This window comes from Rattus norvegicus, chromosome 2 (assembly GCF_021556685.1).
Source record: "Rattus norvegicus strain SHRSP/BbbUtx chromosome 2, alternate assembly SHRSP_T2T, whole genome shotgun sequence".
NCBI lineage: Eukaryota > Metazoa > Chordata > Mammalia > Rodentia > Muridae > Rattus > Rattus norvegicus.
In genome coordinates, this window is record NC_141535.1 from 86,319,978 (window position 1) to 86,340,930 (window position 20,953).

Consider the following 20,953-nt stretch of genomic DNA (forward strand, 5'->3'; position numbering starts at 1 on the left):
TGCTGACTCACTGACCCTCCGGATGTCACTGGACGTTAATAAATGAGTAACGGGTTCTTTTCTGCCCCTGTGATGTTTGTTCAAGCCCCCATTGTGTTCTACAGATAATGTTCCAGCCATTATGTCCTGCAGATAGTATTCCAGGAAACCGGGCCAAAGCCTAACCAGATGTGTATCAGATGCAGATGCTTTGTCAACTCTGACAAACATTTACGCTAAAGGACAGGAATCAAGATCTGTTCTCAGGAGAATGAGGGCTTGACCTTTCCCCTGGTTTAAACCCTAGAGTCTTAAGAACAATCCTGTGACTTTGAGAGTTTCCCCTTGTGACATTTTTGGTATTTCCTTTTGACGTCCTCTCATCTCCTGGGGCTTGTGACTTCTTCCTTTAAATAGCCCTTCTCCCAGCCACTCAGGGTCCAACTTCTGTGCCCCTGCGTGGGATACGAGTCTCAACCCCAGTGCACTTGTTATCGATAAACCTCATGTGATTGCAGCAAGGACGGTCTTGTGTGAGTTCTTGGGGGGGTCATGTCATCCCGAGACTTGAGTGAGGGTCTCCCCGCTCCAGGGGTCTTTCAAATAAGATTCTATTAGTAGATCTGAGCTTTCAAATCACAACATATTAGCAGAGATAACGTGGAAACATTATCTGTGAAAGGTTCCACTCACAGGCTAACATAGCATGCTGTGACCATGAACTTTGAAAGAGCCCATGTTTCCTGCATGCCCATGTGCACCTGCTCACAGTTGGGCTGTAATCCAGGTAGTGCACAAAACCTCTTCTGTGGGTTCCCGGAAGTCCTTCCAAGTGACTTGTGGGAAATGTAGTCTCAACCAACGTGACGACATCAACAAGGGCAGTCAGCATCAAACTTCCCTATTCAAACATCGCTTCTCAAATTTGTGCGATTGTCCTTTTAAACACTGCGTTTGGATCTCTGATATGGAGGTTGGTGCAGGGAACAGCGCCGCCGTTCTGCCGATCTGAAAAACTATGCAGGGTGCTGTGTAGGGCGCAGTGGGAGGTGACGAGCTGGTTTGGAAATAGGGGAAGATACTGACCCGGATGTGCTGTGCCGGCACAGGTTTGAAGGGGAGAAGGTTGGAAACAACAAGATGGCCAAGGTAATTTGGGTCGGCTGACTGCCTGTGCTGAGATGCTGAAGGGAGCTCGCTCATCTTCAATGCGGAAATGTGATTTCCCTAGCTGACCAGTGCTCATGTGGCTGTATTCTGATTCTCGGGACATCCAGAACACGTGGATATCTAGCGCCACCTTCGCTTTACGTACTGAACACTACTACTTGTTTGACTCAGTTTCCTAAAGTTCTGAGTGTCCAGGGACAGAGAGCTCTGTGAGGGTGATTGTTGTGTGGGGTGTTAGTTACATTTCCTTTGGAATGAATTGTTAAATTTATGGATGCCTCGGTTTGAATGGGAATTTCTAATAGAAATCTCTGTGACCGGAATCATCACAATACATGTCTATATAAGGCACAGAGTAATCTTGTAATTGGCATGATCCTGTGTTTGCCTAATCCACATAATTATGGATTTTACCCATCAAATTAAAAATTGCTAGGCAGTAGTACTTCAATAGTTCTGTCTGAGTATGTTTCCGTCCAAAATTTGGACTCCTTTTCAGATGTACGAGATGACTTGGTGTGATGAGAGAAAGATCGCTGGGTATGGCTGGAATGTCTGAAAGGGAAAGGGGAAAATGGCTCTGCTTCTCTGCCAGGATCTGTACATCGTTGTCTCATCATGTGCTTTTCTTGTGTCTGTTCACATTATCAGCAGTGTCTGAACTCTCTTAAATTTTTCTCTGTCCCTCAATGTGACATTTAGGTTTACTGATGCACCCTAGATTGTTTTAGAAAGAATTCTCTAAGTTTTTCAACTGTGTTTGAAAAACTGTAAGATAAATTTGGAAAGCTGTGGTACACCTGGGGGTCTTACGATTTTCACATAGGTTCCTGTCCATGCAAAATGCACAGTTTTCCTCTTAAAGGGTTAAGAGAATAGTTTACTCCAGAGCCGTGTGACTAGCCATGATCTGAGAAAACAGATTTAGTTTAATCCAAATTCCATACTCCAACATGGAATCAGTTTCATGGTTTTACAGAACAAATAATGTCATTAACCAAGGCAAGTTTAAAATACATTGGTGTGAGTCTGATAGAGGCATGTACTATGAGACATGGGATATACTCCATGCACCTAAGATACCTTCTAATGAGATTTTAGCTTTTGGACTGGTAGAAGCTCATGTTCTGCCAAGGCAGTGGGTTCTGAGAGGTTTTTATCTATTGCCAAAAGCTTTGAGGTCCACTATGGAGTGAGGCAGGGACTGACTGTCCTGAAGAGAAAACCAGCCCAAAGTAAGACAGCTACCCCTGAACCTACAAAATCCCAGTCTCTGATCCTCAAGGAACTTCCACATGGGCCATCATTCTCTGCACACACAGACTCCTTCCAAGAGTTTTTCCTTTACAGCCAAACACAGGTTTTGTTTTTTAGGATTTCTCCTCCACAGCCCCTCCCCCTCTCTCAGGTGATCTTCTTGATATTGTCACTCTTCAGTCACACCAAGTGTTTGTGAGCCAGTGACTGGCTTATGGCATTAAAGTACTCTCGGGAAGCATGGGCTTCGGACTACCTTTTTTGCTTGCTGGAATTTTCAATAAGTTTGCAACCATATCTAGAATAAATAGACATTTCCTAGTTAATGTTACTAATCAGTAAGGAAATTATAACAGTTTATAAAGTGGGAATCATGTGCTACCTTTTACAACAAAACACACTCCTTACAATGTTGAGAGGGTACAGCAGCATAGTCAGACATAACTTACAAGCGCCAAATATTTTTATATATTTAAAATTAAACAGCCCAATGATTAAACAGTGAACTTACGGGTATTCTATGATTCATTTCTGTAATATCTGCATTTTGATGAGTCAGGAATCCTGGAGTTCAAAATTGTCCTCTCCTTCATAGTCAACTCATTGTGATGAGACCCTTTGTTTTAAAAAGATTCTTAAAGCATAGGTTTTTTTTTTTCCCCACATAGTAACGACTTCTGGTTGGTCTCAGTTCTGAGCACCAGTGACCTGACAGAAACCCATCCAATTGACATCTTCTAATTATGAAAACTTACAAATGTGCTTTAAGACGTTCTATGGAATGTATTTGAAACCTTAAATTCAAATTTTCCCTAGCATCCTTTTGTTAATGACTAGATTAACAACTAGATTAGAAACTTGTTTCCATTTGCTGTGTGGGGAAGGACTCTCTACTTTGCCTGCCTTGACCATTCCTCTGTACTTACAGGGAATGTTAGTTATCTTTGCATACTCTTCTCTGTTATTTTCTGTCATGGCCTCATGGAGGTTTCTTCTGAATTTATATGAATCTTTTGAGAACAGCATTGCAGCTCTACAGATGGGAAATGATGACCACATCTACCACTGTCCTTCACATGAGATATCACTACCGTCCAGGCTGTAAGCTGTCATGTTGAGATTCCTTCCTCTTCTTCAGGGAGGAGTCCAGTCTCCTATGATGCGCAGTCCTGCCCTTTTCCTCAAAGGCTCTTTTGATTTCATCTAAATATTACAGTGAGTGATGACATGAATGAAGGACTTACTGACTTTAACAGACTGAGTATGTTGGTATTTTGTGTAGCCAGTATCCTTTCCTGGTCCTGCAATACTTTCCCCAACTGTTCCAGGAGACTCCCCAAGCTCCAATATTTGGCTGTAGGTCAGTCAGATCCTCTCAGAGGACATTTACCTCAAGCTCCTGTCTGCAAGACTAACAGTATTACTCATTGTGTTAGGCATTGGTACTTTGCTGTGGAATGGTTCTCAAGTTCTGTTAATCAAGGGTTGACCAATCCCTCAGTCTGTGCTCCATCTTTTCCCCTGCACTTCCTGTAGGTAGGACAAATTTTGGGTCAAAGGATTTTGTCCTTAGATTGGTGTCCTTATCTCTCCAATAGGAGTTCTGCCTGACTACAGGAGAAAGCCACTGTGGATTCCATATTCCCCACTGCTAGGAACTCAACTAGAGTCTCCCTCATAGACTCCATGGAGCCTCTTGCATCCCTGGCCTCAGACTTGTCCCAGAGATCCCTCTTTCCCAGTCCTGTCATCGAATTTCATTCATTCTTCTGGCCCTCTCTCCCAGGCTCTCACTACAATGAATCCCCTAACCACCCATGCCCCTCCCTGTCGAATTCCCCACCCACCTCCATCCCTCCATACATTTCTGATGACTATTTTATTTCCTCTTCTAAATGAGATTCAAGCATCCTCCCTTGGGCCCTCCTTGTCATTTAGCTTCTTTAGCTCTGGACCTAGCTTAGTTATCCTGTACTTTATGGCTAATATCCACTTATAATTGAGTACATACCATGCATGTCATTTTGGGTCTGGGTAACCTCACTCAGGATGATGTTTTCTAGTTCCATCCATTTGCTTGCCAATTTTATGATGTCCTTGTTTTTAATAGCTGAGTAGTATTCCATTCAGCCATTGTGGTATATCTGGATTGTTTGCAGTTTCTAACTGTTACGAATAAAGCTGTTAATGTTTTTTTATTTATGTATACAATATACATAGGAGTGAAAATGAAATCACACAAAACCAAACCTCTGGGACCTGTTGAAAGCAATCCTGCAGGTGAAGATTATAGCTCTAACTGCCTGAAACTGTGAGAAAGACCATGGGGAAATGATTGAATAATACATTGAGGAATTTGGCAAAAACAAGAACAAATGTAATTCAAATCCTGTCAATGGCAAATAATTTTAAAAATAATTAGAAGAGAAATAATTGAAACTAAGTCAAAGAAAAAGATTCAAATGATCAACAAATTCACATCAGGTTCATTAAGAAGATAAACAAGATTGAGTGACACTTGACCCAGATCCAAATGATCAGTATCAGAAATGAACAGGGAGACATGACAGTGGATACCAAAAAATTTAGACTATCATAAAGGAATATTTTGAAAGTCTTTCCAGTTTAATTGGAAAATCTAAAAGACATCACTCATATCTCCTTCATGTAGACAGCATACAGATGGGTTCGTTTCTTTTTTCTCTTTTTTTTCCGAGCTGGGGACTGAACCCAGGGCCTAGCGCTGGCTAGGCAAGTGCTCTACCACTGAGCTAAATCCCCAGCCCCTGGGTTCATTTCTTGACCCCTTCTCCCAGCCTGTGTCTTTTGAATGGAGGACAGTGGGTATAATTGTTCTGGTATGTGAGTGTTAATTCTCACTGTGTTCTTCATCTTCAGTGTTGTGTTCTCAGTGGCCCTTTGTGTTTCAGTAATTTTGGCTTCCCATTTCTTTCCAGTTTCTTGGCTATGCTCAGCTCTCTCTTGAGCCTACAATGGTTCTTTCTGTATTTTCTTTATGTTTGGTTTGTAAAGTAAAATTTTTTAATGCTTTTTATTTTGTGGATGGTTTTCCCACGATCACTCTTTCAATCACTGTGTGGTGTGCGGTATCTTAGGTTGGATGTCATTGTCTTTTAGGAGTTGGAATGCATTACTCCAGACTCCTCTGGCTTTCAAAGTTCCGTATAGGAATTAGCTGGTATCCTAATAAATGTGTTCTTTTACTTGCAGGTTTCAGTATGCCATGAGGATTCTATTTTCTGATATCCAATTAAGTGTTATGAGTACTTTTTTTTTTATTATTATCGATGTACCTCTCTTAGTTTCATGAAGATTTCTTTTACAACCTTCTTGAAATCATATCTGTGTAGTGGTAATTTAGTTATAGTGCTCTGGATTCTTGAATGAAAGACTCTCTCTCTCTCTCTCTCTCTCCCTCCCTCCCTCTCTCCCTCCCTCCCTCCCTCCCATTAATTTTTGATGTGTCTTGGCTAGCATAGAGGTTAGGTACTTGTAATCCTCCCTGGGCCTAGCATATGTTTCCCTCTGGGGTTTCTGGTTTAACACCTTCTAATTCTATGTTTTATCTTTGCTGTCCTCTTACCTTCTGGGGAGCTGCACCCATAGGGCTCCTTACCCCTTCCACCTACATTATGGATGATTTTTCTTCAGTAGCTCCTAAGTCTGATCTGTCTGCCTCTGAGTCATGAGGAATCTGCCTTTTCTCTTCCCTATCTGTCCCAAGCCCAGGAATCCTAAAGGTCCTACCTCTGTCTGCCCTGCCAAGCTATTGGCTGCTGGCATCTTTATTTACCAATCAGATCCAACTGTGGTAGGGTAGCTCAGTGTCTTATGTACAGACACTATGTTAGCTGTTTTGGGGACCAAAATTAGTGTTAGAATACAAGCAGCATTAGGCCAAACCCACTTCACCTATGCCATTGCCTGGTCTTTTCACCTTGTCTAACATTCCTTGTATGTTTCCTTCCCACAGATTTTTTTCCTTCATTTATTTCATATTGTATTAGTCAGGGTTCTCTAGAGTCACAGAACTTATGGGTAGTCTCTGTATAGTAAGACAATTGGTTGATGACTTACGGTCTGCAGTCCAATTCTCCAACAATGATCAGCAGCAGCTGTGAATGGAAGTCCAAGGATCTAGCAGTGGCTCAGTCCCACAAGGCAGGCAGGCAGGCAGGCAGGCAGGCAGGAAAAAAAAAAGAGAGAGAGAGAGAGACTCTTCCTTCTTCCAATGTTCTTATGTAAATCTCCAGCAGAAAGTGTGTCCCAGATTAAAGGTATGTACCACCATGCCTGGAGCTGAGATCTCCTTGCCTTAAGCTCCTGGGATCATAACCACTTTGCTTCAAGATCTCCATGCCAAGATCCAGGTCAGAAACTTGTATCTCCCAGCCTCAAGATCAGGATCATAGGTGAGCCTTCCAATTCTGGATTGACAACCAGGAATAGCCACTACACATACGCTTAGCTTATTTTATCCAGATCATCTATTTCACTTGTAAGTGCTTATATGCTTGCTATCTTCTGCCAATTTATTCTATTGAAAAAAAATTTTTTTAAGTTTTCTTTTAGAATGATTGGGTTAGAGTTTGGATTGTTGCTAACAGAGTGTTTCTCTTTATTGAATTTCACTTTCCTTTTTTTTTTTTTTTTTTTTAGATTTATTTATTTATATACAAGTACACTGTAGCTGTCTTTAGACACACCAGAAGAGGGCACCAGATCTCATTACAGATGGTTGTGAGCCATCATGTGGTTGCTGGGATTTGAACTCAGGACCTCTGGAAGAGCAGTCAGTGCTCTTAACCACAGAGCCATCTCTCCAGCCCTGAATTCCAGTTTCAAATCCTGAATTGTGTAGTCATTTCCATTATTGTAAAGTTTTTGCTTGTTTAGGCGTCATATAAGCATTTATACTCCTTAAGTTCATTGTCGTGAATTGCGCTGAGCTGCTTCTTCATGCCTTTTTGAAATGTTTTGTAGTCTTTGATGAAGTTTATGACTGTATTTCTAAAGTCTGTATCCTAATACTCATCTAAGAACTCTGTAATGGCAAATATTTGTATCTTGTATGTTGGTGGGGGTAAATGTCAGCATGATTTTCTTATATTGCTTATTTTTATATGTGATCTGGCCATATGGTTTTTAGGAGAAAATGCAGGCATGACCTAGCATTTACCCTATCTGCAGCAAACTTAAATGCTGTTTTGTTTGTTTTATGTGCCTGACTTCATAGCAGCTTCCTTTATTTTTTCCAGTTATTAAAGAGCTCTATATTCTTTTAACCCAAATACATTATTTTTCTTTATATTCCCCTTTACTGTGATTTTGAGGTGGTCTTCATATGAACTTCTTTCATTTGAGTGAACTTTAATTAAATCATAAAAGTAAAATAATCAGGGAATTGTAGTACACATGGTTAATTTGGGATAACATTCAGTGGAGTTAAGGGATGCAATATGGTCACTTTTTTTTTTCTCTTTTTTTTTTTCAGAGCTGGGGACCGAACCCAGGGCCTTGCGCTTGCTAGGCAAGTGCTCTACCGCTGAGCTAAATCCCCAACCCCGCAATATGGTCACTTTTGACAATATGGCTGATGCTAGATTTGTGAGCACAGTCCAAAAAGAAGAAAGCAGGAAATAGGCTGAGAACAACAGATGAGACTTTTTATTAGAATACACAGAGAGGAGCACCAGCTGTCCTGGAAGTGTGGGATGGTGGGTTGTGTGAGGAGAGAAACCTGGCTTGGACCTTTTAGAGCAACAAGTGAGGGGCTTGGGAATGAGGAAGTTGATGCTGCTCTAGGAGCTCCCTGCTGGGCTGCGGTCTCTCCTCCTTGGTATTGTCTTCTTAGGTAAGACAGATTATCTTGAGAGACAGGTGGTACCCCAAAACATAGTTCTCTGACTTGTAGCAGACAAATAAAATTGAGGAAGGTCAGCTGTAGTCACATAGGAATCCTGTTTTTACAAGCAAGACTATGAGATGGGGCAAGACATTATTATTTCAGACATGAAAAGACAAGTGCCACACGTTCTGTGATCAAGCTTCTTGTGACTGACTCACCTATATCAGGAGCACTTCTGGCTGAGATCACTGGAACTACTCCACTCTGCTTTGTGGTAAAGCAGACCACTCTGACATTACAGGTGACTTTGCCAACTTACCCCTTCTTTCAAGAAACAACTGTCTGAATGGTTAACCTGTGTCCACTTTGGGAAACTGTTTGATTGAGGAGAGCCTTCAGGAGAGAAAGTTGGACTTTGTGCCTCATTCCCAAGCCCCTCATTCTGCCCCTATCAATGGGTACAGCCTTCTTTCACCTCTGTTTCTATATTCCTCAATTTCCCATGAGAGCGAGTCTGACTTTCATTGTGTGAGACTCCCTGTCTCTTCTGTCTTTTGGACCTTTATGCTGCCTCAGAGATCTAAGCAAGTCAGTCACAAGTTGAATCTAAAGGGCTGTAAATCAAGTGAAAGATGCAATTTTTATTCCATTGGTCAGTAATCTCAGGAAGAGGAAACCTGGAGGAATATTAATCAATAGATATTCTTCTTCATTGAGATAAGATGAAGGAATGCTTGGGTACTGATCCTGTCCTGAATCCAAGGGATTTAAGATCTCAAATGGCAAAGTGTGGAATGGGTGGACCAGGGATGAAAAATAAAGAAAAAGGCTTAAAGAAGACAAAAGCAGTAGCTGGGAACAAGACGTATTGTTTAAACAATTGACACAAAGGCAAGCAAGTTTATTAAAAAGGACAGCATTCAATATAGTTTTGGTAGACAAAAATGGCCAAGATCACCAAACATCAAAATCATACAATGTTGGCGGTGAGAGCACAGGGTAGCTCAGAAACAGCTGCCTTGGGGCAGAAAACCACAGTCACAGGAGAAGTGTGAGATCCCCGTAACTGACTCCTTCATGGCACTGCATCTTGTGTCAGATTTGCCTGGTCAATTCCACTACTGGATGAAGACAGAGAACTAAAGTTCCCATTGTCCTTTCATGGGGCCTCTGAGACAGTGTTGGTTCAGGAGAAGCCCCCACAGTGACAGAACTTACTGTTCAATTTTCTGAACAGTACCATTGTTAATATGCTTTGATTCCATTTGTCTACAAATTGTTCTACCCACTGGCTGCTCAAACTCCTTATTCTTGGTGCAGTGTCAACTGCATCTCTCTGTACATGTTCATGAAGCCAGCCCTTAGCAAACACTGCATACACTGTATGTGCATCTTCATTGTATTTGTCCTGGTGGTTGTACATATTGGCGTTGAGGAGTTCTTTCTCCATCACTGGCTCTCTACCATGAAAATGTACATAATGTGTGCGATATTATATTACAATGATAGGACACTGAAGCTCCACTTTCCCAAGATTTTACTATTTATTTTTTATTGTTCTGGCTAGAGTAGTGTGCACTTGTGACAAACTATACTTAGGCGAGTATAGAAATGTCAGTTGAGGAAATACTCTGTAGGCTCAGGCTGTGTGCCACCCCATAGAGCATTTTCCTAGTGCATGTTGGAGCATGGCACACACTGATATTCAGGGCAGAACTCTCGAGAGGGTAGTCCTGGATTCTATAAAGATACAGGCTCTTAACTACTGAGCCATTTATCTCCCCCGCAACAGTTTTAGTTGGCTTTGTTCTCCATTTTATGGTTCTTACAAACAGTACCACATCAAGTATATTTCTTCCTTACTTATGTCAGAAGTGCTTCCAGCTCTCCTCTCATTTAGGGTCACCTTTGGATGTATATGCAGAAGCACTTGATGCCTCTTTGTATTTAGTATTATTGATGGTAATAATTAGCATAATGTGTAAGATAATTGTGGTTATTTCTATCCCAGGATAGTTTCCTAATGAATGAGACTCAGAGCATGATTAATTTATTTGCCATTTACCCAATTACTCAGGGATTACTCCTAATCTATTTTTCTAAAGCTAGACTGGCTACTTCCCAATCTATGTTCCCCAAATTCTTGCTGTTTGAGTGTTTCCAGAATTGTTTCTCCTCCACCAATCTGTCTGGTAAGGATTGGGGCCATTTCACTTGGGCCTTGCTGCTGATCTATCCTGACTACTGGAGACCTGTCCTCACAGCTTTCTCTCCTTCCCTATTTCTCCTCCTCCTCGTAGATCTTTTTGGCACCCCCCCCCCCTTGTTCTGTCAGTGAAGCCCTGCCTACCTCTACCGTGATAATTGGCTGTTGCTAGTTATAATCAATATTTTAAATTGGGGAGCATGTTTTACACAAAAATTGCTGGTGAACTTGTGGGAATTCACTTGTCTTGGGCAGCCAGATATTGAGGTACAAAATTTAGCATTTGAATACATGGAAGCACCATACCAACCCCAAACAATGATGTCTGATGTTTACTTTTTTTTAATTTTATCTTTTTTTTTTCAGGATACGCTGTCATTCTGGGATGTGGCTATATATTTCTCTGCAGAGGAATGGGAATACCTGGGTCCTGCTCAGTGGAATTTGTACAGGGACGTGACATTGGAGAATTACAACAACCTTGTGTTTCTGGGTGAGGATACTTTCCATGACGAATTTTTAATTAATTGTCAGCATGAAAGTTGCTCCCTTTGTACAATATCTCATGGGAACTTCCACGTCCATCAGTGATGTCCATAGGGCTACTTTTAAAGAAAATAAAAATTATTCATATAGCTTAGAACTATTTCCTCTTGTGTTCATACCACCCTCTTAAAGGTACCATTTGTATTAGAACATAAGTGGTACACCTCGAAGAGCACGTCACACATTTCAGTTATAAATGTTCTCCTTGTAGCGAGGGGTGTGAAGCTCAGGACCTGCAATTTCCAACTTCCTCCTAAGGATTCTGCCTTGCCCATCAGAAAACACATGAGAACCAGCGCTCTATCCTCTTTTGTTATATCTTCTCCTTCCTTATTCACACAGTCCTGTAGGGACATTTTATTTGCCACATGACCACTGTAACAATGTTGTTCCACTTTTCCCCCAAACAGGTCTTGCTTCCTCTAAGCCATACCTGGTCACACTTCTGGAGCAAAGACAAGAGCTTTCAGATGTAAAGAGACAAGTGGCCAATTCTAAATACTCAGGTATGTCAGGGTAGGATGTCAGAGAACAGTGTGGAAACTCTAAGATCTTATATAAATCCATTGAGATACAATATTCTAGTATAAATAATCTAATTTTAAATTATATATATATATATATATAATTTAATATATATTCTTATTCACCTTATATCCCACTCACTGTCCCCCTCCTGGTCAGCCCCTCCAACAATCCTTCCCTCATTTGCCATCCTTTTCTCTTCTAAGCAGGTGGTTGCTCCCTGGGTATCCTCCCCGCACCCTGGTACTTCAAGATTCTGCAAGTCTAGGCTTTTTCCCACTAAGGCCAGACAAGGCAGCCTAGCTTGTAGTCTATATCCCACATATCAGCAACAGCTTTCAGGATATCCCCCTTTCAGTACCCACATGAAGATAAAGCTGCTCATCTATTGTGGGAAATACTAAAAAATGCCACCATCCCACATTAGGCACCGACTGGCTATTCTCATCTTCTCAGACTCTCTGGCCCGGAGCTCCCGAATCTCTCTACACAGCTTGCTACGATCCCATGGTAGGTCACTACCACGCCAGCCCTATGCATCGACCACCCACCTCGCAGTTAGCTGTCACAAATCCTTGTAACCTGGTAAAATCAACACTGTAGAGGCTTGTAATTTGTCACTCAGATGTATATCAGTTAATTCTCAGCCCACAAAATGCCCAAATGAAGAACTCAGAGCCAACTGATACTGATATAAGCTGCCCACTTACATTGGACAAATTGTCCTGTTAAATCCATCTGTTATATAAGCTACCTGTGGCTAATTAAAGCCACATGGATCTGGGTCTTCCTTCTCTTCCTCCGTCTTCCTTCCTTCTCCTCTCTCCGTCTCTCTTTCCCATCTCTAAAATTGTCAGTCCACTTTTTTTCACTGTCCAATCACAGGCTGTTGCCTTATCTTGGGCCTGCTCTTACCCGCATATAGACAGCAACCCACATTTCCCCCTTTTTGTCCAGTTAAAAGGCTCTTTCCTCTCAAATATAAATTGAACACAATTATTACCATTTGTAAATTATAAAGTATAAGATACACCTAACACCCAGTCCATCATTTTTGTCAATTAAGTAGAACACTCAGTTATCTATCCTAACTTAAGAAAGGCTTAAAATCCGTATGTTATGTCCTGGCTAGCTTGTATACTATCTGAACACTATCCAGTTAAATATGTTTGCTCAATACTAAATAGCCTGGGTAGGCTATGCAACTATAATTAGTCTTTAACCCCACCAGAAACCTGAGAACAACCAATACTCCCTGAAAATATAGGAAGCCTAACACAGCTTCTAGAACCAAGACAAGTTGTAGAGACAACTGCCTACCTACACAGCCCCAGTATGTCAGGAAGTTGGAGCATCACTCTTCAGACTTGTGGCCCAGGAATCTGACAGACCTTAGTGAAACAGGAATTATTAAGAATTAGCTTATTCTGTCTTGGTAGAACTAAGGTGTCCTAACCTATAATTTGTGTCCTTTTGAGGACAGTACAGGTCTGTAGGAGAAATAGGCAATTTCTGCCCTGTGGCCATCTGACCACAATGTACCTCACCTGCAAGTACATGCTCAGTTTCTTCTTTGAATCCACAAATGGGGAGCTGTTAGGAGCAGATATGTCTCAACAAATGATAAATAACATTAAATGTCACATTCTGTGGATGTTTGACATTTTTGAAAACTATCTATCTATGTAAAGTAATCTGGACTGTTGTCCATAACTACCCTCAACTGTTTCTAAATCAAATATCTTGTAAGAACCCTAGCAGTTAACTCAGAGCCAAGAATTTGCTATGTGGCCCTTAACTTGTATTGCTTAATCATTCCAGATTAATTTATAATAACAGTTACGGAAAGACTGGGTCTAAGCCTTGTATTGTTAAATTTATTGCATAGGCACAGTGCCTATATGAGAGTAAGAATATTAATCTCGATTTTACATCAATAAGAAATTCATACCAATGACAACCTTAAATTTGTATCAAATAAATTCTGTACCAAAGTAAGGAATTATGACTTCAACTTAGTAACTATTATAAATATTTCTATCAAATGAGATTATGGCTACATAATCAATTCTAGCTCTTCCCTCCATTTTCAAATCATGACCATTGTTAAATTCCCCAGAAAGAATAACTTCCTCTAGACCGATAAGGCAAGAAAACAGGGCAATGACTCTTCATGACTACTTCTAGCTGTATATGGGTCTTGAGATATTTTTGAGTGGGGAATAGGGAGAATCATTGTTTGGCCTTAAGAAGGCCACACCAACAATTGTTGTAGTCACTGATATCTGTCCTAACTGGATCTGGCTAAAAGTCCCTGAGATCAGGAGTTTAAGCAGGTCAGTTCAGCATGTTTGGCGATGAGACTCACCAAAGTGTACATTCTGTAATATACAAAACAATACAATCTCAAAACAAAATTTAAGTATCATCAAGATATCTGTATGGGTTGCATCAGTCTGTTTAGGGCATACAGACTGGTTAGGATGAAATTCTGCTCCTTTTTGTTTTATTCTCTTGAATCTAGTTTTTCCAGGGGTCTCCCTCTATCAAATTTGATCCATATAGCTCTGGAAGATGTCCAGAGCCTAATCACCTTTTCTAAAAACAGAATGACTAAACCTTTCTCCCAAATCAGCATATCCTTCAGCCAGCCACGAGAAAAGCTTGTATCTTGTATTCTCTCCCAGAGAAATAATATAACTGCAAATCTCAAAATCACACCCATTTTGAATTAAAAAAATTCCAAAGCCAATGAGGTAAACTAAAGTGCTGTGTGAGGCTATTCGCAGGCTTCTCTGATTTGTCATGCCAGGAAAGTAACCCAAAATTCCCATGCCACCCACAAGAGAATATGAGTTTCCTGTAGGCTGTATTATACCGTTATCTGTTATGCTCTCTACCTGGAGCTGTAGACTTATATTTATTAATACCTTTTATAGTAGGTAATTATCACTGCTCTCTACTTGGAGTCAGTGACTAATTTTTCCCTATCCTAGTTCTGAACTGCAGGTGAAATTCCCCATATGATTCAGACAAACTCTGTATATAAATTTTTCTTAAAAATAAACAAACCAGACTTTGAATGAAATCATACTCCAATCAACATCTTCTAAGGAAGCAGGCAGCTTCCGTTCTCCAGCTCTCTGACTCAGAGAAGCCATCTTGTTTGTTTTCACATTAGGGAACCTCAGAGCCTATGAGCAGAGACTCCCCCTGTGTTTCTTTGTTTTAAGGTTCTTGCACTTGAGTCCACATGATTTGTCTCAGGGCTACCTTTCTCTCCCTTAGAAAATAAAACTCTAACTCCAGACCGATAATCTTAAATTTCTAGTGAATTCTTGCCTAACAGGTTGCTACATATGAGCCATGAGGCCTAGGTCCAGCCCATGTATGTTCTTTGATTGGTGGTTCAGACTCAGAACCCCAAGGATCCAGGTTAGTTGACTCTGTTGGTCTTCCTGTGGAGTTCCTATCTGCTTTGGGTCTCACAATCTTTTCTCCTATTCTTCTGTAGGAGTTCGCAAGCTCTATCCACTGGCTTTGGGTGTCTGTATCTGTCTGAGTCAGCTCCTGGGTTGAGACTATCAGAAGACTACATGCTCGTTCCCATTTAAAAATCTAATTTTCTGTCTTTTTCTGTCAAAGGAGGGCATAATTTAACATTTAGAATGTTTTGAGTCTCATTATCTTTGATTTCTTCTACCATGAGATTAACCTGTGTTTTCCCTGGCAGCCAAAGCTCTGTCATTTCTATGTAATCTTTAACTTGGGCATTTATTTATTTATTTATTGTAAGATATATGTACATGCATTTTTAAAACTGTTTTTAAATAGAGTTTTCTCTATCTCAGCTAGCTCCCACATGAATGAGACAGAGACTCTAAGATTTACTTGGTATGCTTTACAGCACAGTTACTGGAACATTAATAATTGGGTCTAATCCTCTAAGGTAATCTGGCTAGTTCCCAGGCAAAGTACCCATGACGTTTGCATTTTAGTACTTGTCTGGCTCTCTGAGCTTCAGGGGATTTTCCATTATTTTTGTCTGGACCCCTTCCTTATAGAGAACACCCGCCTCCCACCCAACCTCTCTGTTCTTCCCTGGGATAGCAGAAGTGCAGCATGTTCTCTCTTCAGCCCAGCCATTGGCTGATCAACTTTTATTGACAAGTTAGAGCATAAATGGGGAACAATGTTTACACAAACTTAAGATGAGATTCTAAGAATGAGCACTACAATGCCATGTGTGGGTGGCACAAACATATGGGGGCAGAAAAAACAAGCATTTGAATAATACATGGATAAAATGCGCAAAACCATTATGCCTAAAGATATGCATAAAACTCTTTTCTTGAATCTTTAATGTTTTTAAGGAAAGTCTTCTTCAGTCACCTTTCAAAACTTCCAAAACAAAACTCTCTACTTAGACTATAGATATAATATTATATATACATATACTATATAAATATTGTTTATTCTGGTGTTTTCCAAATTAGACTAATTTATCCTTTGTTTTTAAGCTACTAGTGAAATTTGTGTCTCTTTAAGGGGCTGATTTGCATTTGCATAATGCCATTGTGGTTTTTCTTTGTTGATATTATGCTTTTGTACATGTTTGATTTTGTTTAAAATTCTATTCCCTCCTTGCTCTATGTTGCCATAGCCTTTTTACTTCAAGGAAGTCTACATGATTTTCACTTATTCTGAGTTTTAATTTGTACTTTACTGACTTCAGGTACAGAAAATTGAGTGTATCTTATCATTTATACAGATAAATGCGAGTATGAGTAAATGTTGGTTTTTAAAAAGACAATCAGTATAAATATACAGATTTTTGCTCTGTTTTCATTCTTTTCTCAACTCTTACTCAGCAGGGGGAAAATACTATATCTGCAAAGAATATGGCAAAGTTTTTGAGGGGAAAAAAGTATTTCGAAATCACCAGATAATTCATTTAGGAATGAAGCCCAACAAGTATGAAGAATGTGGCAAGTCCGTCCGTTTTTCATCCCTACTTTCTGAACACAAAAGAATTCATGCAGGAGAAAAACCCTACAAATGTGAAGTATGTGGCAAGGCCTTCTGCATTCCATTATTACTTTCTAAACATAAGGTAATTCATATGGGAAAGAAACCCTACAAGTGTGAAATATGTGGCAAGGCCTTCAAATTGCCATCAAGGCTTTCAAAACATGAGAAAATTCATATAGAAGAGAAGCCATACCAGTGTAAAGTATGTGGAAAGGCCTTTCGCTCTCCATCATTACTTTGTGAACATGAGAGAATTCATACAGGCGATTTACCCTGCAAGTGTGATATATGTGGCAAGGCCTTCCGTTATCCATCATTACTTTCAAAACACAAGGTAGTTCATACAGAAGATAAACCCTACAAGTGTCAAGTATGTGGAAATTTCCTCCGCTCTCAATCATCCCTTCATGAACACAAGAGAATGCATATGGGAGAGAAACCCTACAAGTGTGAAATATGTGGCAAGGCCTTTGAATATCCATCAAGAGTTTTAAAACATAAGAATGTTCATTCAGAAGAGAAACCATACAAGTGTAAATTATGTGGAAAGACCTTCCGCTCTCCATCAGCATTTCGTGTACACAAGAGAAAGCATCCAGGAGAAAAACCATAAAACTGTGAAGTATGTGGCAAGGCCTTCCATTATCCAACAATACTTTCCAATAAGAAAATCCATACAAGGGAGAAACCATACAAGTATGAAGATTGTGGCAAAGCTTTAAACTATCCATCCATACTTTCTAAACACAAAAATAATTCATACAGAAGAGAATCCCTACAAATGTGAAGTATGTCGCAAGGTCTTCAATTATCCATCAAGACTTTACAAACAAAACAGAATTCATACATGGGAAAAACCTTACAAAAACCTTACAAATATGAAGTATGTGGCCTGGCCTTCTATTGTCCATACTTTCTGAAAAGAAGAGAATTTATACAGGTGAGAAACCCTAAACTTGTGATGTATCAGTCAAGTCCTTCAGAACTTCCCAGATTCTTTCTCCTCATTTGATAATTCATTCTAGAGAGAAACCATACAAAAGTGAGAAATGTGGAAAAGCCTCCTCTACAAAGTCATACCTATATCTACAAAAATTAGCTCACAATGAAGAGAATATTTACAAATCAAAAGAACCTGGCAAAATGGCCAACAAATTTAGGGATGATCAAAGAATTCATTCTGGAAAGAAATCATACAAACGTGGCAAAAACTTTTGAAGTTCCATTGCATGGTATGAACACAGGATAATTCCTATTGGAGATAAACACCACACATGTGAAGAATGTGACAAACACTATTATCAGTCTTCTGGTCTTAAGCAACATCAAAGAATCCATCTGTGAGAGACACCACACAAGTGTGAAGAATGTGCCAAGGTCTTTTGGAATTAGTGTAAACTTGAGGAAAACATAATTCATACTAGACTGAAATGTCACAAGTGTGAAAAATGTTACAAACCCTTAAATAAGCTTTCTTATATTTTTTAACACAAGGTAGTTCAAACTGGAGTGAAATAGTATAAATGTTAAAATGTTCATAAAATCCTAATACTTCTCCAGACCCTAAAAGTTATCTTTGTTTTAGAATTGAAACCCTTATTCTATACCAGTATGTAGAAAAGTAATCACTTGTTTTTATGTTGTAGGAACTCATGGTTAAGAAATTGCCTTGAGTCTCACATGACATATGGACTGTAGTATTTCAAAGTGTTATAACTGTTAAATCCTTTATGAACCTTTCAAGTTGTAGCCTATTTTACTTATGAAGTAAAGGTAAGGTTGGGGAAAATGTTATCATTTAAAGCTTTGTGGATAGAGCTAGCATGTTGATTTGGGAACAAACTTAATTGCCAACAAGACCCATAGCCGTGTTAATATTCCCAGTACCCACAAAATAAAAGAGGTAATTATCTCTGAAGTTTGTCCTCTGACCTCTATGCATTGGTCTCCACACAAACAAAAATTTGTGTACCTAGCAATAAATAAACTTTAACTATGCTTTTGAAATGACTTTGTGTTTTATGTGGACAAGCATCTAATTTTGTTGACAAGAACTAATTCTTGTGTCTCAATTGTTAGCACCATGAGTTCTAGAATCATTGGAGTTGCAAGCCTCTTGTTGATTTGTAGGATTTATCTTGATTAGTTTAATTGATTTCAGAAGATCTGTTGATTGTGATTGGAAGCCTGTTTGCCTGAGATGTTGTAGTATAAAATAATACCTTGAGAGCAACTATTCATCAATGTCCTGCTTCCTGACTATGGAAGGAACATGACCAGCTGCTTTAAGTTCCTGTTGTTTTAACTTTCTCACTATGTGTTATAGTTGAAATAGGAATTTGCCTAAGGGCTCATAGATTTGAATGCTTAATCATCAGGATTAAGCACTGCTGGAAAAGGATTAAGAAGTGTGGCATCATAGGTATGTGTGTCACTGGGGCCATATTTGAGAATTCAAAGGTCAGACCCAGTGATACCCTCTTTTAATGACTGAGTCAGTATTGATAATTCTCAGCTACTTCTCAAGCTCAATGTCTGCCCGCATTCCAACCTGCTCCCTAGCTTGCTCCCCTCAATAATTATGGACAGACTTCTGAAACTGTTAACAAACCCCAACTAAATGCCTTCTCTTATAAGAGTTATCCTGGTTTGGTGCCTCTTCATAGCAATAGAACACTGAGTAAGACTCCATTGGTTGTGATGGTTTGTATAAGCTTGGCCAGCAGAGGGTCTCTATTAGGAGGTGTGGCCTTGTTGGAATAGGTGTAGCACTGTGAGTATGGGCTTAAGACCTTCATCCTAGCTGCCTAGAAGTTAGTCTTCCACAAGCAAGCTTCAAATGAAGGTGTAGAACTCTCAGCTCTGCCTGCACCATGCTGGCCTAGATGCTGCCATGTTCCCACATTGATGATAATGTACTGACCCTCTGAACCTGTAAGGCAGCCCCAAATGTATGTTGTCCTTTATAAAACTTGCCTTGGTCATGGTGTCTGTTCACAGCAATAAAACCCTAACTAAAACAGAAGTTGGTGCCAGGAGTCGGGTATTGCTGTGATAGGCCTATGACTATGGTTTTGTTTGGAAGAATGTGCGTTTTGAAACTTTTGTTTTGGAAAGCATTGGAATGCTTTCAGTGGGGCTTAATGGGCCACTAGAAGGAATGTGGAAGACTTTGTTGCTGTGAGTGATTTGAATTGTGGTGATGTGGTCCAAGAGGTTTCAGTGGAGAAATATTTCAGTATATGGCCTAGAGACTGTTTTTGTGGTATTTTGGTGAAGAATGTGGCTAATTTTTGTCCTTGTTTGAAGAGTCTGCCTAAGACTAAGCTGAAGAGACTCAAAGTAATAGCAGAGAATTACTCAGAGTAATTAAAAGGAAGTCTCAGAAACACCCATCAACTTTGTTCTCTGGTTAAGTCTTATGAAGAGTGTTATGAACAAGCATGGCAGCTTAGAAAGGAAACATATAAAATATATGGTTCAAGTGTTAACAGGGCACCAGGAAGTGAAACGGAGCTGAATCCTGTGTTCAAGGATATCTAATTAAAGTAAGGAAGTGAGACTTGGAGCAAGATCTTACCCAGCTAAGTTTAGATCCAGGCATGATAGTGCACACCTTTAATCCCAGGAGATAAAGCCAATCAGATCTCTGAGTTCAAGGCCAGCCTGAGAAAGAGCAAGTTCTAGGTGAAGAACAGCTTAAACCCAGGCCTGGTGGTACACACATGCAGATGGGTATGCAGATCTCAGTTCAAGGTCAATCTACAGAACAAGATCTAGGACAGTCAAGCTTAGGAATGAAAGAGTTGGAAAATTGAAAGCTAGTGATAATGTAATAGAACAAGGGCGCCAATGTTGCAGCTCCTGCAATCAGCAGAATGTGACAGCTTTGGCCATGTGTTTCTGAGAGTACAAAGAAGCTATATTCCAGAGATAGCCAAGGTTGTACATTGAGTGGCAGCTGTACTTGGTAATGTGTAAGAATCACCCAGGTAGTACTGGTTTTGAAGGCATGAAGGGCTCATGAAGAGCAACCGAGGCTTGGCACTGTGAGAGGCCATGGAAGGCCATTGATGAATGTGCAGTCTCCATTGCAATTGACTGCCCAGGACTGAAGGGGTCATGCAAAGGATTTGAGGCTTGGCACCATGAAGAGAGCCTATGTGAGGCTATTGGTGAAGCCTAGTTGCAGCAGAAGATTACAGTAAATTGAAGATGCCAGTACCATGGGATGATAACAAAGAACAGTAGCAGCAGTGGAGTGGATGGATCAACCTGAGTTTAGAGTGCTACAGAGGGCAGAGATAAATAAGTGACATCAGCCTTTACAAAGAGCTTACATGATCATGTGTGGATCCCAGACATTGGAA

The 20,953-nt window shown here is 40.1% G+C and overlaps 1 pseudogene across 1 annotated transcript; it reads left to right on the plus strand.

The window, feature by feature from the left end:
- Positions 1–844: 844 nt before the first annotated feature.
- On the plus strand, positions 845–18,014 carry LOC134485873 (zinc finger protein 728-like; annotated as a pseudogene). Its single transcript, XR_015674301.1, has 5 exons — positions 845–952; positions 1,089–1,128; positions 10,848–10,974; positions 11,438–11,533; positions 16,427–18,014. The product of XR_015674301.1 is annotated as a zinc finger protein 728-like (transcript).
- The last annotated feature ends 2,939 nt before the right edge of the window (positions 18,015–20,953 follow it).